Raw genomic sequence first — 15,468 nt, 5'->3', positions numbered from 1 at the left:
GCAAAATAAGTCCTTTAGGGGGGTGTAGAGCTCTTGCGGTGACTCATCCACTGGTGTCTCCATTGTGCGGAAACGTTGACGATAAGTCTCTTCATTGATTTCATATTTCTTCAATACGGCCTCCTTCACAAGGTCGTAGTCGTTTGTGTGGGTGGGACTCATGGCGACAAAAGCGCTCCTGGCTCTCCCCGTCAGTAAGGGGATGAGACGAACAGCCCAGTCCTCTTTTGGCCACTTGTACGCCACCGCCAGCCTTTCAAATGTTGTCAGGAAATGTTCAATGTCATCCTTGTCCTCCAGCTTGGCTAGCCGGGGCTCCCAGTCTAACACCCCTGTGGCTGGTCTTCTTGGAGCAGCTTGGTCCGTTCTGGTATGCTCCAGGTCCAGCTGTAGTTGGGTGACTTGGTGACTCAGGACTCTGTAGTTCTGATCCTGTCTCACAACCTCCCTCTCCTGCCGTTCATCACGCTCATTCTGGAACGCCATGAAGTTTTCAAACATCTTGATCAGTGCAGCATCACCCGCAGCCCAGGGAACAGTTGCAGGTTTGGCAGATGCTGGTTCACCTGCTGACGTACCCCCGCCGTCATTGGACTCCTCTGTGAGCTCGTGCTGATCTTTCCTCGTAATAGGCATTGCAGCTGATGGCGGTTGTTCAGTCTCTGTCCTTCCATCGGTGCGATCCCACTTCTGACACCAACTGTTAGGGTGCACCGAGGGTGGAAGACACGAAGGACGAGGGACTGTGATGATGAGGTGCTGAAGGTGTATTATTTACAGTGATGAACAAAATAATAATAATAAACTAAGAAGGAAGATTTTAGAACAAACTAAATAAAATGGTCATGAAAATGGTGTACTTTCGCTATGCCTCAAAAAGTAGGCCCATTACACAGCACACCCACTCCATGTCTCAAGCAAAAAAGAGAACCCCCTCAGTTCTCTCCTGGAGCTATAAATGGGCATAGCCCCTCCCACCTGGCACCTTCCATGCACACAAAATAAATATAATCAATTAACAAAATAAAACAAAAAATGATCAAACATAACACACATGGCCATAACAAGAATAACAAACAGCTAAACACACAAAAATAACAAGGGGGTACTAAACAGAAATTAAAACAATCATTCATGTACTATTCAAATTCCCCCCTTGTCTAAATTAAACAGGTGGTAGTTCCCACTAATCACCCTTCATAAATATCACCTGGTCCCCTTCACTTCCTGTTTGGTTGTGAGACCAGGATTGAACAGACCCAGGTAAACCCTTTGTTTTATGTGGTAAAACATTTTTAAAAGCACCCGCTGTGCGTTGTTTACTCCCGCTCAGTTTAAAATGTAAAGTGTGTTGTGTTGCAGTGTTTCTGTTGCATGTCTGTAACAGTGTTAGTCTCGTCACGGTGCTAGTCTGTGACAGTTCCATTCTTTGTAAGTGGGCAAACCTACAAAATCAGCAAGGGATCAAATAATTATTGCTCCCACTGTATGACCGGAAGAGAGTATTATGGTCATTATGGCACATGAAAGGCTACACACGCCATCAACATGTTTGGCGGCAAAATGGAATGCATACAAGGAGAAGCACCTCATATCTACTGTCAAATATGGCAGTGGGTCATTGATGTTTTGCTGCCAGTGGTCCAGGGGATCAATGGCACAATGAATCTTTGCAGAAAATCTAGTTGCCTCTGCTAGGAGGCTCTCATCATCATCGGCGGTCACTCAGGGTCGAGTATGACTGTCCTCCTTCTTGGTCCTTGTGGGTCTTCAGGTGGGCGAAGAGGCCGTTCCTGGAGCCGCATATTTTGGTGCAGTGTGGGCAGGGGTAAGCAGTGGCGGTCGTGGGTTTAGTTTTGGTTTGGGCCTTTTTGGCGGAAACTCTCTCCTTTCTGAGTCTATGCTTCATGTCTTCTGCTATATAGTACAGCCCCTTTGCAAGTTTTCTCCAGGTCACCCTATTGGTTGCTGTGTCCTCCCCGGTGCTAAGGTCTATGTGGCACTTTTTTATGTTCACTTTTATGTTGTCCTTGTACCTTTTGTGATTTGTGAAAAAAGACCCTTTTTCTCAGTCTTGAGAAAGCCCCGCTTGCACAACTGAGGCGGTGGTGTATTTCCATTGTCAATGTCAGCTTTGAAGGATAGGAGACTGCCGAGATAAGTGAACTGACTCACATTTTCCAGATATATTGTCAACAGAGATGTTTGGAGATGGGTAGGAGTATTTCTGTTGGGTGGTGGCTGATAGAGGATCTGGGTCTTTTTTATTTTCAGAGCCAGACCAAGCTGTTTTCTGCCTTGGCAAAGGCATCCAGAATGCACTGCAGGTCCTCTTCTGAGTCGACCAAGAGGGCGTTGTCATCAGGATACTGTAGTTCCATGCTTTTAGCCCTGAATCCGTTGATGTTCAAGAGTTGTCTGTCGGTTCTCTACATGATTCTGAGTCCTTGAGGCAGGTGTTTGCTCATGAGATGGAGGATAGCGCCAATTAAAATGGAGAACAGGGTGGGGGCAATGACGCAGCCCTGCTTGAATCCAGTGTCAACCCTGAAGGGCTCTGTCTCATCTCCACAGCCACTGAGTACTGTGGCTGACATATTGTCATGAAACAGTCTCAGTATCCGGGTGTATTTGTGTGGGCAGCCAATTTTTTGCCAGAACATTACATTACATTACATGGCATTTAGCAGACGCTCTTATCCAGAGCGACGTACAACAAAGTGCAGATCAAACACAAGTACACGTGCGAAGAGGACCTGAGAGGACAGTACAGTTCCGAGTCCTAGTGTAAACATACAGATAATCAGAACCCTTGAAGAATACAATCAACTTCCAAACTAGCATACCACAGTTGGCAGCTAGAATACCCTGAGTACAACAATACAATAGCTAATACAAAAATAAATAAACAATATCTATACAAGTAACAATATCTATACAATCTATACATAAGTGCCATTACAGTCTATGGCATATATAATGCTAATCATGGTGGTGAGTTTGGGAGGGAAAGGTGTAGCCTGAAGAGATGAGTCTTCAGTCTGCGCTTGAAGGAGGTCAGAGACTCTGCCGTTCTGACATCCACCAGGAGGTCATTCCACCACCGTGGGACCAGGACAGACAGCAGTCGTGAGCGTGAAGTGCAGGTGTGGCGAGGAGGAGGTGCCAGACGGCACGAAGTTGCAGAACGGCAGGGTCTTGTTGGTATATAGGTCTTGAACTGTCAGGCCCAATCTGAGGGCCTGACGGTTCACAGAGTCAAAGGCTTTGGTGAGTTCTATGAAGGCCATGTATCATGGTTGATTTTGTTCCCGAAATTTTTCTTGCAGTTGAATCATGAATAAAGCATTCTTCTATGTTGGAAAAAAGCATACTAATAACTATATTTTTTTAGTTTACAACGCATTTTGTGCATATTTATCAAGGGCCAATAATTCTGGAGCTCACTGTGTGTATCTATGCGTGCAAGTGCATTATATGGTACCATATGGATGGATGTAAATACCCTCAAATTAAAGTGTGGACTGAACCGTGTTGGAATTACAGACCATTAAAACTGCTTCACTGTTCAAATACAGGAGGGTGGTGGGACAGGCTGAAATGGACACAATGGGTCTCATTCATGAAACGTGAACAGAACAAATTTGTGTGTAAAATGTGAGTAGAGGGAAATTTACGGGTGTTTGGCATTCATCAATATTTTAGTAGCTCCGATCTTTTCGTAGCTACTAACAAAATCTACACCTGCTGCTGACCACGTGTAGTGCTTGTATAAAAAGAATGCACATAAATAATGCTTGTCACTATTGGAAATTTACATTTTAATTCATATTGCCATCTGTTATGTAAACAATACGCAGATGCCTTTGAAACACGTGATATGAACATGACAAACAATTAAAAATATAACACATTTCGTTAAATTAGTTGGCAATTAGCAGGTTTAAGATCCAGATTAGGTTCATGATTGTGAATTATCTATGAAAATCGACTCAATAGATTACACATTCTTTGTGATGCATTTGCTTACATAAACTGGAAAAACTTTCATTCCGTTAATGTGCAACTGATCTGTGAGGCACACGCTGCTACTCAGGCCGTTGTGGAGCGCACAAGATGGATCTGCCTGGACAATAAAGATGGTACCCTTCTTTATGCACCCGGGAAGGTGTGCAAAATAATATTAGCCTGCGGTGTCCTGCACAATGTGGCCATTAAACAGGGCCTTCCCCTGCCTGAAGTCCCCAATGCAGAGGAACGACTGCCTCCAGAACCAGCTCTTGGGCCTCGAAATGCGGCTGCTATACAGACACGCCAGCAACTTGTAGAGCAATTTTAAGGTAAGTGTTGCTAAGACTGAATAAGCTGTGCACATTTTAGGCCGACAAGCTTTGCAAAAAGTTAGTTTCATTTGTATTTTGTGTAGGGACTACAACTTCCACATTCCCACAGGAAAATTCTGCGACGTCCACCACGAATGACGTCTAACTTGGTTCAGCCAATCCCGTAATGGCGGGAGCAATAAACGGTCCCGTATAAGAGCAAGACACGTTCTTGGGATCTCTCTTCTGCTTCTTCTTCTGCTTCTTCTCTTCGACGCACCCTTTTTGGCCATTCGCTTCAGCTCATCTGCTCCGAGACTCGGACAGAGGCTGAATGCTGCACAGCGCACTTCCAGGCCTACGGACACACCCAGTTACCTCGCGGTAACTTTGTGGCCTATAGCGAGTGGAAACTGGTGTACGCGGAACGCTACATCAGTTTACTCCTGCAAAGCTCACCATCGAACAACAAACTTTTACACCTGGAAAAGGACCAGCGGATCAGATGACAACGCGCTGCTAAGACGGGAACACCCCAGCCTGCGCATCTCTCCCGGACACCATTCACAGCACCATCGCCGCTTCTACAAGGACAGCATGTCTTTTGGATCCAGCAATGCGTATGGACTCAGTAAGAAAACAAACATTCAGGCATAGCCAGTGTTTAGTTTAGTCTTAACTGTTTTTGTGAATCTGTGTTTCAATATTTACCATCCAACCATTGTAATGTGTTTGGTTAGCTACATATATATGTACGTGAATTGATTCGCCGTCTTTTGCGCATATATAGAGTAAAACTACGCAAGTAGTCCCTTCTCACAGCTAACTCTAACTCATTACCACACCCAGAACTCTAGCTTACTCAAGCTAGCTACTCCCACTTTTACCTTACCTTTCCTTCAAGCGACACGCGCGCTTGCGCGCGCCACACACATGCACACACACATACCCAATTAAATTTCCTTACTAACTTCCCGTTAGTTTATCTGTTCTGCGTTTTACGTTTGTTTAATAAATATATTTTATTAAACCCCGGTGTCCATTTTGGAATCACATAGACATGAGAGCCGAGTTAAAGCAGTCTTTCGAAGAACTTCCAACCTTCAGGTTATCGGTATGTTTAATCATTAATATTGGTTATTTTAATTATTAATTAAAATACTAAATTTGCGGTTAGATATTCTGATAATAGTAATTTTATGAGACTGATTACTTTTTGCAGTTATACTGCTACAGAACGTTTAACTGGCGCCCCGGTTTCGTAGAGAGTAAAATCCCTGCGTTATTTGGCACCCCGTGCGAGGACCCTACATAATTTGGAGTCCTGTGCGAGGACCCCTACATTTGTTTTATATTTATATACAACATCCTGTTTCAGTAGGCTACCTCAGTTCATTTTCAGGTCATGCTCTTTAAAATGTATACAAATAGGCTATATTTAATTATCAGAGTAAAAGAGAGTAGCTTGATTATCTTGTAGTAAATAAGTGTTTTCCCAGGATAAACACAGACATCACACAATACTGACAACATAACACTTTATTGTTGAGGACGCAAAAGTGCCTTGCAGATTTCCTTCAAGCTGGTGTTAATTTCTTGGAGGGACATGTTGATTTGGTTGACTGCTGTAAGTAGACTTTCTTGATTCCTCAGGACCTCATCCGTAAGGACAGCCGGATCACCTCTTCGGCCTCGGTACCTGGGTGCAGCAGGAGCAGCAGCGGCGGCAGCAGGTGGTGGAGCCACATCATGGGAGGAGCACTCGCCAGCTAGAAATATGACAACGTTTGTTTTTTTTCGTTTTATGTGTGGCTCTTTTTTCATTTGAAAGAAACATTAAATAAATCTTATTTGAAAAATGTTTAATTTACATTGGCTGCAGACTGACTTATTTTTACATTACATTACGTTACATTACGTGGCATTTAGCAGACGCTCTTATCCAGAGCGACGTACAACAAAGTGCAAATCAAACACAAGAACACGTGCAAAAGTGGACCTGAGAGCACAGTACAGTTCCGAGTCCTAGTGCAAACATACAGAAATTCAGAACCCTTGAAGAGTTGTTTGGAGCTGTACAGTATAAAACAGAGCTTTAGGCTATTAAGATTCAAATAATTTGAAGACGATGCATACAAAACTGCAGTGGGCTATACGTTATCCGTATCCTTTCTTGAAATGAATGTTAAATAGCTCTACATTCCGACACTGATATCCATTACACACCATATCGCACAATATAACATTACTGGTTTCCCGTTTCCACTTCATTCAATCCGAAGAGAAACCCCCACAAATGTTCTGTTTGTTTGGTGGGACTGTACGACCTAGGTTAAACTACACTAACCACTAAGCTATCAGTGATGGTTTTCAGAATGTATTATGATACAACAATTATCACCTTACCATCTGGGTTTGATGTTGTCTCCAGTGGAGGCATGTCGGTGTCTCCGTCAGGTATAATTCCTGACAGAGAGGTCTCCCCAATAATGCCAGCGATGCGCTCGTCAGCAGGTGATATTTGTGCCTGTGAGCCTCCTCCTCCTGTGGCTGATGCATGTTTTTTTTGTGCGCTTATGTGTTTCTTTGCCTCCAGTTTCATGTCAAACCATTTACGTTTAACCTCGGATATGGTTCTATTGTCTACAGAGGCAACATTAACAGCATCTGTCACCTCCTTCCAGGACTTTGCTTTGCCTGTCCCTGTCACAACACCACTACTGATTATACAGTGAAACATATAATTTTTCAATTAGACTGACTTGTATTGTGTACTAAAGCAGATGAATAGAAGTACTATGCAAACTGAATGACACATTTTCCAACATGTTTGGAAAAATATTTGTCTTAATGAAAATGTTTATATTTTTTGGGCGTGGCCAATTTGACAAAAACAGCAATAAGTTGTGAATGCTTTATTTTGTCCTGAAATTTGGTAAATACAATGTCTAAATGCCTATATCTCTGGAATCAATTGAACAATTGGTGTAAAATTCTGCAGACAACACTGACAGTTTCTACCAGAATATCCAATGGCTATCATCAGCCAATCAGATATCAACAGCCATTTGACAGGCTTAGTAATGGCCATTCATCGTGAAACTTGGTGTGTATATTGATCTATTTACCTGTGTAAAATTTTGAATCAGTTATCAGTTGCAGGTTTTCAAAGAGTGTATCATTGGTATGGTTAATGGAAAATCATAAAACATACAACATAAGATCCATCTCCTTTAACCAAAAAACTTTGCCTCAAGAATGAACATCAGCAGCCATTTTGATTCAACCAATATGTGTCTTTACAGAAAATTTGTAATTGTCTCATGGTGCTTGGACCCTGTAAATTGTACAGGGTAATTACTTGTAGTAATTACCACTTATATTGAGGGGTCCAAGCATGAATTGCTGGAATGCAATTGTTTTCTTCTGCTGCAATTGCAATCTTCTGTTTTTTATTATTTGTATTATTAGAGGTCCAAGTGGGAAGTGCTGGAAGCCTGTTGTGTTTTTCTGTTTATTATTATTATAATTATTATGATTATTATTATTTGGGGTCCAAGAAGCGAAGCTGCTGGAACCCTCTTGTTTTTGTTTGGATTTTTATTATAATTTTTTTCACTTCAAGGTCTATAACTTCTTAAAATTTTACTGAATGGCCAATTGGTGGCGCTATAGCCTTAAGTCAAATTTTTTACATCTAAATGATCATAGCCTTTGAACCATTTGTTGTAGAAAGATGGGACTAGGTTTGTTAGATTCCAAGATGCCCATTAAGGTGTGTCTGGTTAGATTGTTTGCTATTTTCTTTTTTCTAAAAGACAATTAGAAAAGGACAGCACTGAATTTTAAAGCTGAATTTTGTAATATGCATGCTACGGTTAAAAAAGAACTAAGGTTAGCCAAAGTCTATTTGAAAGGCAAATTTCACATAATGCAAAATGCAATCCCAAACGCTTCTGTCACGTTTCATGCTTGTCATGTCATATTTCATGTTTAGTTATTGTCTTAGGTTATTGTCATGTCACGTATTATATTAGTCTAGTCTCGCCATGTTTTTATGTTTTATTTCTTGTTACGTTTCATTGTCATGTCATGTTACGCTTCATGTTTAGTTCTTGTTACGATGTATTTTCTACTCTTGTGATGTCACGTTATATAGTTTATTCATGTCACAGTTCATAAACTTGTTATGTCACGACTTATGTTTGTTTCATGTTATGTTGTTCCGTTCATTGATTAGCATACACTTTTTCATGTCTTTCCGCAAACCTTGCGTTCATGCTTTCTCTCTCTCTCTTGCTTCCCTAATTGTTTCATTTTCCAGTGTTTACATATGCATCTATTAACGTTAGATCAGGATTGGGTAATACTAACATTCTAACCATGTGTTCATGTTTACCTTATGTTTCTCGTGCATGTTATTTACTAATTTACTAATGCTAGGTCAGGATAGGTTTATTAGTAAGTAAGTAAGTAAATTTTATTCATATCAGCACCTTTCAAGCATAAGAGCACAAGGTGCTTCACAAGCAGCACACAAAAAGAAAACAAGAATAAGACAAGACAGCAACAATAAAATATAAAAAGAGATAAAAATACACAAAAAACATCAAACATTAAATATTAAAAGCCATTTTATAAAAGTGAGTCTTGAGCTGGGACTTAAAAGTGGACATGGAGGAAGCTGTTCTGATATCCAAAGGAAGGCAGTTCCAAAGTCTGGGTGCTATGACCGAGAAAGCACGATCACCCTTCGTTTTCAGCCTGGACTTTGGAACAGCCAATAATGCCAAGGAAGATGATCTGAGTGTGCAAGAAGTAAAATTTGAAAATTGACTCTAAATTCAATAGGAAGCCAGTGTAACGTCACTAGAACTGGGGTAATATGGGTCCTTCTATTTGTCCGAGTCAAAAGTCTGGCTGCTGCATTCTGCACCACCTGGAGACGGGACATGGATTTATGACTTAGACATGTATATATGGAGTTACAATAGTCCAGACGTGAAGAAACAAAAGCATGAATGATTTTTTCTGTATCCTGTAATGATAACATGCATCTGATTTTTGAGATATTTCTTAAATGGTAAAAACAAGTCTGGATTACTTTTGTAATGTGGAGATTGAGATTAAGTTCTGAGTCCAAAATTACTCCCAGATTTCGAGCAGTACTTTTCACATTATGTGCAAAAGGGCCAAGGTTTAAACAAATTTGTTGAGCGATCTCTGGTTTTCCAAAAATTTAAACTTCAGTCTTATCGGGATTAAGTTGTAGGAAGTTTTGAGCCATCCAGCGTTGAACATCAGTTAGGCAGTCTAGTAAGTGTGTTAACCTCATTGCGTTTAACTGAAAGATATAATTGTGTATCGTCTGCATAACAATGAAATGATATGTGGTGATCTTGAATAACTCTGCCCAGAGGTAAGATCCTTGATAGATCTTCAAGGATAGATCCTTGAGGAACACCGCAAGTTAAAATAGCAGACGAGGAAACTGAATTACCTATGGAGACAGAAAAGGTTCTATTCGACAGATATGAGGAGAACCATTCCAGTGCAATCCCAGAAATGCCAACCCAGTTTTTAAGTCTATCGATGAGGATTGAGTGGTCAACCGTATCAAACGCTGCACTAAGATCAAGAAGAACTAAAATGGATGTTTCACCAGAGTCTGCATTCAGCAGTAGATCATTAACTACCTTTAAAAGGGCGGTCTCTGTGCTGTGACATGCCCGAAAACCTGACTGGAATTTTTCGAACAGGCTGTTTTTGTTCATAAATGCTATCAATTGTTTAGAGACCACCTTTTCTAGAATTTCTGAAATAAAAGGAAGCTTTGAAATAGGCCTAATATTATTTAAAAGTGAAGCATCTAAATTCGTTTTTTTAAGAAGAGGCTGGATTGAAGCGCATTTAAAATGAGAGGGTACACACCCTGAGGCCAATGAGCTATTTATAATCAAAACAATGTCTGGACCTATAGTTCCTAGAACATCCTTCAGGAGTTTAGTCAGGATGACATCCATGGGACTGGAGGAAGGCTTCATGTCAGAAATAATATCATTAAGGTCTACCTGTCAGGGTTGGAGGTAGTACTGGTTGTGGCCATCAGGGGGCTTATTACTTTCACCTGATGGTCATTAGTGCTTACATGATGTCTACCTCCTGAAGGTACTTAAAGCCCGCATTTCCCCTCAGTCTTCGCTTCGGTGTCACTGTTCGCTCTGCCACCTAAAGCCGGTATTTGGCACAGGGTAGACTCAAAGCTACGAGTCGGGTATTGTGCTGGTTCGCTCGTGTTTCAAAAGAAAAGGGTAAGGAAGGGGTCTGCGTGCGAAGTGTGTGAACACTGCGACCGCCTTCCGTTTGGTTCTTTATTTCTCTTTATTTTCGGCTCGTGTGAGTCCGTGGGTGAGGGACGTTGTCCCCGGTATTTTGTATTTTGATTTGTGTTATTACGGAGCTGCGTCTCCTGTATCTTTATTTTCGTTTCGCCCAGTCTTTTATACTGGGTTGTACTTTTACTTTGGGTTTTCCCCGGTCCGGGAGAGAAGTGCTAGCAGTTACGCACTTATTTTTGGTTAGTGAGTTTCGCCCTTGTTTTGTAGGGTAGTTTTATTTTCTGAGCCGTTATTTGGGGCTCTTCCTTTTATTTGTTCGGAGTTGTCTCCGTGTCTCAGAGCTGTCTCCCCTACCCCCCGGGGTCTTAGTGGCGGGCACGTTTGTGTGTCCGCTTAAAAGGGATTTCCCTTAGTCGCACCTGGCTCTCCGCACCTCCTCAACCTTACAGAACACCGAAGCCAGCATGGAGAGGCCAGCGACTAGTGTGGGAGGGGATTCTCCTCTGGAGGCGGTTGTATCCGCCCAGCAGGCTGCTCTAGTTAGGCAGGAGCAGGAGTTACTGGTGTTGCGTGCACAACAAACTGCCACTGCCGAGCAGCAAACCAGGGTATTTCAACAGCAGGAGGAGATATTAACTAGGTTAGACCAACAGCAGGAGGTATTGTTCGGACTCGCCGAGACGTTCCGGCAATTAGCCAGCGAGTTTCGGTCTTCTCCTACACCTGCACCCATCTCTGACACCTCCCAATCGTCCCTTTCCCCCCCTACTTATCAACCCATTACACCGGTGGTTAGGGAGCCCAAGCTCCAGCTCCCTTTGCGGTATGGTGGAGAGGCAGGGAAATGTAGGGGGTTCCTCTCCCAGTGCCTAATTTTTTTTAAATCTCAACCCTCACGTTTCACCACAGAGGATGCTCGGGTAGCGTTCATTCTATCTCTATTGACGGGGACGGCTCTGGCCTGGGCAGACCCGCTGATTCGCGGTCAGGCTCCCCTCATGAATGACTCCCAGCTCCTAATGCAGGAGATGACGCGTGTATTCGACCACGATGTCACGGGTTGAGAGGCAGCATCTCGGTTAACATGGATAAAGCAGGGTGCCCGGAGTGTTGCCGAGTTTTCTGTCGAGTTTCAGGCTCTGGCAGGTGAGACAGGGTGGGCGGACGACCCACTCATAACCTTGTTCACTAGCGCATTATCTGACCCAGTCCGGGATGCCCTGGCTACCATGGAGCCACCGGGGAGTTTAGGTGCGTTAATATCCACGGCTATCCGCATTGACAACCGGGTTCGTGAACGGGAGAGGGAGAGAGTGGGCAGGGGAGGTCGGTCCAACTGGCCTATTCCGCTTCCTCCAGGCAAGGCTGTCAGTACCGTGGGGGCACAAGACACACACACAGGGGAGGAACCTATGCAGATGGACAGCGCTAATCTGGTGCGCCCTAAGAAACGTCCCTGGAAAGAGGGATTGTGTTTCTTTTGTAGGCGACCGGGGCATCTAATTAGAAACTGCCCCGACCTGAAGGGAAAAGCGCAGTCCCACTAGTGGAGCGAAAGTCACTAGTGGGACTGGTAAGAGGTATTAGCTTTCGCACGTTTCTCCCCGTCAACTTGACGTGGAAGGGGGGTGAGGCTCGGGCAAACGCCTTTATTGATTCCGGGGCAGTTGACAATTTTATCGACCGACAGTGGGCAAAACACCAGAGCCTGCCGGTTTGGTCTTTGCCACAGCCCCAATCCATCACGGCGCTGGACGGTCGCCCGTTGGGGTCCGGGGTTGAGCGGGTGGTAATGCGGATTCCGTTTCTGGGGCACCGGGAGCGCATTTTTTTTTTTTTGGTGGAGTCTCCGGTGTACCCTATTGTACTAGGTCACGGGTGGCTAGTAAAACATCAACCCCGAATAAACTGGGGAGACCGGAGCAATCCGGTGTCCCGGTGGGGTCCGCAGTGCGCCAATCACTCTGAGCAGACGCACACTCCCGCAGCCCCACCCGTAGAGACCGATATAAACTCTGAGGGGGACGAGGAGGAGGCTAGGGGGTTCCTCAGCCCTCGGGCTAGTTCTCAGGTGTCAGATGCGCAGGCGGAGAGTCTGGAGTGGGACTCCGTCTGTGACTGGAGTCCTCCTGTGGACGAGGGGGAGATCAGTGACGTCACTGACCGGGACTCTGAGGGATGCTTGCAGGACTCTGACAGTGGAGAGGAGGGGCGGATGATAGGGGCTGTTACGTTTCCTCTCCCGCAGAACGTTCCCAGGGAATATAGGGAGGTAGCGGAGGTGTTTAGCAAACAGTGAGCCACTACGTTACCTCCGCACCGACCCTATGACTGTGCCATCGAGTTATTCCCTGGAACGTCTCCACCTAGGGGGTCGTTGTCAGCACCGGAAAGCAAGGCCATGAACGAATACATTTGCGATGCATTAGCTAATGGATTTATTAGACCATCTACATCACCAGCGGGGGCCGGGTTCTTTTTTGTGAGAAAAAAGGACGGGGGCCTGAGACCTTGCATAGATTATAGAGGGTTAAATACTATAACCATTAAAAATAGGTATCCCCTACCGCTAATGAACTCCGCGTTCGAGCACCTGCAATCTGCATCTGTTTTTACCAAACTCGACCTCCGTAATGCGTATAATCTTGTACGCATACGCGAGGGTGATGAGTGGAAAACAGCGTTCAATACCCACACCGGGCATTACGAATATCTAGTTATGCCGTTCGGTCTTACTAACGCCCCTGCAGTATTTCAGGCACTGGTAAATGATGTGCTCAGGGAGACGCTGGAGAGATTTGTGTTCGTCTACCTGGAAGATATTTTAATTTTCTCCAACAATCACACCGAACACATTCAGCACGTGACCCAGGTCCTCACGCGTCTTTTGGAGGCGCGCCTATTTGTCAAGGCGGAGAAATGCATTTTTCATGCGAATACGGTATCTTTTCTTGGGTTCATTGTGTCTGAGGGGAGAATTGAGATGGACCCAACGAAAGTAGCGGCCGTTAAGAACTGGCCTACGCCCACGTCAATAAAGCAGGTTCAGAGGTTTTTAGGGTTCGCAAATTTTTATCGCCGTTTTATCAGAAGTTTTAGCACGGTGGTCGCGCCCATCACGGCGCTTACCAAGAAGACGGTTCCAGCGCGCTTTGTGTGGAACTCCCGTGCGGAAGCGGCGTTCGCGGAGCTAAAGGAGAGGTTTTGCACGGAACCTATTTTAAAAACTCCAGATCCTTCGCGCCCATTTATTGTGGAGGTGGATGCCTCCGAGCTGGGGGTGGGCGCTGTTCTATCCCAACGGTCTCCTCTAGACCAAAAAGTGCACCCCTGTGCGTTTTTTTCTCGGTCCTTGTCCCAGACCGAGAGAAATTATGACGTGGGAGACAGGGAACTGCTGGCGGTCAAGTTAGCTCTGGAGGAGTGGCGTCACTGGCTGGAGGGGGCGGAGCACCCATTCACTGTATGGACTGACCACAAGAATCTAGAGTACATACAGACTGCCAAGACACGGAACTCGCGGCAGGCCCGCTGGGCCCTATTTTTTGCGCATTTTTCGTTTACACTGACCTACCGTCCCGGTTCCAAAAACACTAAACCCGACGCCCTCTCCAGGGTGTTTGATAACACAGACAGAGAGCACACTCCTCAACCTATCATCCCTGGGGAGCAAATAGCGGCGCCAGTGGTTTGGGAGGTGGAGGCGGCGGTGCGAGGAGCGTTGCGCCTCGAGCCGGATCCAGGGGGGGGTCCACCTCATTGCCTTTTCGTGCCTGCTGGGGTTCGGTCCCAGGTACTGCAGTGGGGACATGCCTCACGGCTGGCAGGGCATCCCGGGGTTCACCGCACAAAGGACTTCTTGTCTAGGCGGTTCTGGTGGCCCGGGATGGAAAAGGACGTTCGGGAGTTTGTGGCCGCGTGCCCGGTCTGTGCCCGTAGTAAGGGATCGCACCAACCCCCCTCAGGGCTATTACGACCCTTACCGGTCCCGAGACGCCCGTGGAGTCATGTGGCCCTCGACTTCATTACAGGGCTGCCGTCATCTGAAGGCAATACGGTGATCTTGGTAGTAGTTGACCGGTTTTCTAAGGCGGCTCATTTTGTGGCGCTACCAAAATTACCGTCGGCAGCGGGGACCGCAAGGCTAGTAGTTGACCACGTCTTCAGACTACATGGTCTGCCCCAGGATGTGGTGTCTGACCGCGGACCCCAGTTCGCGTCTAGGTTTTGGCGTGTGTTCTGCTCCTTGTTAGGGGCCTCAGTAAGTCTGTCCTCGGGCTTTCATCCTGAGACCAACGGGCAGACGGAGCGCACTAACCAGACGCTTGAGAACACACTGCGGTGCTTAGCCGCGGCCAACCCCACGTCCTGGAGTCGTCAGCTCGCGTGGGCCGAGTACGCACACAACACTCTGCGCAACGCCTCCACCGGGTTCTCACCCTTCGAGGCTCAATTTGGGTACGTGCCGCCATTGTTCCCAGAACTGGAGAAGGGGGCCGAGGTGCCCTCCGCTGAGGCTTTTGTTCGGCGGTGCTGTGGCACCTGGAGCAAAGTACGGGCGGCACTCCTACGGGCTACTGCTACCCAGAAGCGACTGGCCGACAGACATCGCCGTTCAGCTCCTTCCTACAGGGTAGGGCAGAGGGTGTGGCTGTCCACTCGCGATCTGCCATTGCGAGTGGAGTCGCGGAAGCTCGCCCCCCGCTATGTGGGTCCTTTCCGCATTGTCAAGAAGATCAACCCAGTTACGGTGAGACTCCAACTGCCCCGGTCCATGAGGATCCATCCCACCTTCCACATCTCACGCC

Source organism: Conger conger, chromosome 8, assembly GCF_963514075.1.
Source record: "Conger conger chromosome 8, fConCon1.1, whole genome shotgun sequence".
NCBI lineage: Eukaryota > Metazoa > Chordata > Actinopteri > Anguilliformes > Congridae > Conger > Conger conger.
Note: the sequence above shows the minus strand (reverse complement) of the source record.